The sequence below is a fragment of the Nannospalax galili genome, unplaced genomic scaffold (genome assembly GCF_000622305.1).
Source record: "Nannospalax galili isolate Female #2095 unplaced genomic scaffold, S.galili_v1.0 scaffold537, whole genome shotgun sequence".
In the NCBI taxonomy this organism is placed as follows: domain Eukaryota; kingdom Metazoa; phylum Chordata; class Mammalia; order Rodentia; family Spalacidae; genus Nannospalax; species Nannospalax galili.
In genome coordinates, this window is record NW_008339916.1 from 1,267,539 (window position 1) to 1,270,917 (window position 3,379).

The following is a 3,379-nucleotide window of genomic DNA, read 5'->3' on the forward strand; positions in this document are numbered from 1 at the left end:
TTCAATCACATGTGTCTTCTGATAATAAAGCAGGCCTTTTAAAAACATTTTATTAAACTTGATATTTAAGGAAAACAAATGTTTATTTTAAGCAAAGGAAAGTATTCTGTTGATAAGAACTTTTGTTTTATTTTCCAAATCTTAATATTCAACAATAAAAAGCTGTTTATTTCTTTGGGATACTTTGTGTTAAGTTATACTGCCTTGTATTCAGTCTCTTTGTACTTTGGTTATGGTATAATTACTGAAAATCAGATTATCTTCATATGAACTAAATAACAAAGGCAAATTAGAGTATCACTCCATTGAAATTTTATAATTCTACATAAGACCAAAATCACTTTAATTTTTATTAATAAACTCCAATATATACATATATAAATTGATGACCATAAAAACATAGACAAAGTATTCAAAATAAATACAGTGATAGACACTTAGCATCACTGATGGGCATCTCAACTGTGGAAAAGATGGATAAGGCACAACCATATTTACACTGATAAGAAATGAGTAGAAGCTAGGTGTGATAGAGCAGACCTTTAGTCCCAACTCTAGGGAGGCAGAGGCAGTCAGATCTCTGTGAGATGGTCTACATAGTGAGTTTCAGGTCAGTTGCACTTTAGGGAGGCCTCAGTCTCGAAAAGAACAAAACAAATAAACATGAAATCAGAAAGAAAGAAAGAAAAAGAAAGAAGGGAGGAATGAAGGAAGGAAGGAAGAAAGAAAGGAGGGAGGAAGGGAGGGAGGGGGGAGGGAGAGAGGGAGGGAGTAGAGAAAGGAGTAGAATGAAAACGTGCAGAGTAGACAACTGAGGAAGATGGGAATGGCACTGTATAAGGTATCTATCTAAATTGTAGCACATGTTTATATGAAGATATTTCCCTTATTGACAGAGTAGATTTAGGCACATTTGCTTGAAATAAATATGAAAATAGACTGTTATTATCATAAAAACAATTCCATCATAGAAGGCTCCTAAAACTAAGAAAACAAACAAACAATAAAATAAGTGAAAAAGAAAAGGGGAAAGGTTTAAGATACTTCAAAACTTTATGTGAGAAAACTTGAATGTAAAAATTATGACTTCAAAATATAATTTGAATTTCTCTATAGTTAAAGTTGTTAAAGATTTTTAAAAATCCATTGGCCATTTGTGTTTCTTCTTTTTACAATTGCATATACAGTTCATTAGTGCATTTCTTGATTGGAAGATTTGGGGGGTTGGATGCTTCAATTTTTGTAGCTCATTTTTATTTCCTTTTTTTTCATTTTTTGAGAATGCCATATACCCATGTGAGGGTGAAGAAAAAAAAGTAGTAATAGAATACATGTGATAAGAATATCAGATGCAAAAATAAAAAGAACATCAGATGGTTACTAAGGGGAGGACGTAGACAGACAGAAGGCATAGGAAAAATAATTATGTACGGAAAAGCCATAGTGAAATACAGTATTTTATACTATTGTGAAAAACTAGTAAAAATTCTGATGACATATGGATGAAATTAATGATTGATAAGTTTTCTAAGGAAATATTTTCCCACTTGAGGCACAGAAAAAAGTGGAAATCCATAAATACAAAAAAAATGAAAGAAAAATATTTAAGATAAAAGAAAGTCCTTTCTAGGTGCATGCAGTTCATGAGTTAAGGGACTCATCTGTGACTCATTTCATTTCCTCAAAGAACCTTGTATTAGTTATTTTCTGTTGCTCTGATAGAAACACTGACCAAAGCAATTTATAGAAGGAAGAGTTTATTAAGCTTCTGGTTGCAGGGGAATTATAGTCCATCATGTCAGGGGGGCATGGTGGCTGGAAATGGCTGGAGCAGGAGCAGCAGAAGCTAAGCTCTCACATCAGCATGCAGGCACAGGAAGCAAGAGAGTGACTGGAGACCTGGCAAAGCTTAAGTAATCTCTAAGCACAGCCCCAGTGACGTGCTTCCTCCAGAACAGCCACACTTTCTAAGACCTCCCAAAACAGCGCCACCATATGGGGACAGAATGTTCAAATACTTAGAGATTATGGGGGACATTTTCATTCAACCCACCACAAACCTATACCTTCTAATACTATTTAGTCTTTTGGAACAGAGCTAATATTTTCCAGATTCTTAGTTGTTGTTATTGTTCTGATGTAAAATCTCATTATGTAGTCCTGACTGGCCTAGAACGCAAAATGGCCTGGAACTCACAGAGCTCTATCTGCCTATGCTTCCTGAGTGCTGGGATTTAAGGCGTGCACCAACATGCCTGGCTGTTTTCAGAGACACAGTCTCCCTATATGACTCAGGCTATTCCACAATTTTCTATGTATTATTCTCTAGGATAAAACTAATGACACTCCTTGTGCTTGATAGCTTTAGTGTCAACTTGACATACCTGGGTTGAGGAACCCTCAGTTGGGGAATTTCCTTCATTGGACTGACCTATGGCCATGTCCATGGGGCACCTTCTTGATTATTGAGTGATGTGGGAGGGCCCAGCACACTGTGGGTGGTGCCATCCCTGGGCAAATGTGCCTGTCTTGCATAAGAAATCAGGCTGAGCAAGGGTCAGGGGAGCAAGCCAGTATGCAGCATTCCTCCATGGCCTGTGCTCCAGCTCCTGCCTCCAGGTTCCTGCCCTGAGTTCCTATCTTGGACTCCCTTATGAACTGTGACCTGGGAGATGTAAGCTAAATAAACCCTTTCCTCCCGAAGTTGGTTTTGGTCTGAGTGTTTTGTCACAACAAAAAAGAAAAAAACTAGGAAAGAAATTGGTACTAGGAGTGGGGTACTGCTGTGACGGACCTGACCCAGTTGTTTTTGGGAGGATTGAGGAAGTGTTCTGATCTTTGGGCTGGAAAAACCATTGAGTGCTCAGAGTTTATTACTGTGGTGCTTGGAACAGTTATGTTGAAAGAATTGTGGATGATGGAAGTCTGGCTTATGAAGCTTTAAAGGGAAGCAGAGACTATCAGGGCTGTTCATATGAGATTTCAGATTGAGAATCTATGGGCTCTGGTCAGCTGCAGGTGAAGAAACAGCTGTGATTAAGAAGAGACCAGAAACTGAAGCAAAACATTTGTTTAACTGGGACAAGCGATGCTGATTAGCTGGGGCTGAAAAATCAGCTGTAAGTAATAAGACACCATCATCATTGTGGTGAAGTCTTTTGGGAAGTTTTTCCTTAGGGTCAGCATACAGAGGGGGCCTGAGACTCCATCTCTAGCTGAAAGCAGGACTTGATAATGTTTAAGAGTCTCCTGCATGGTTCTGGTGTTGAAAGCATGAAGGGGTCACAGAGAGAAACTGAAGCTTGGCACTCTGAGAGGCCAGGAAAGGCCATAGGCGAAAGTGCAGCTTTAGTTGCAGTGAAGACACCAGGATTGAGGG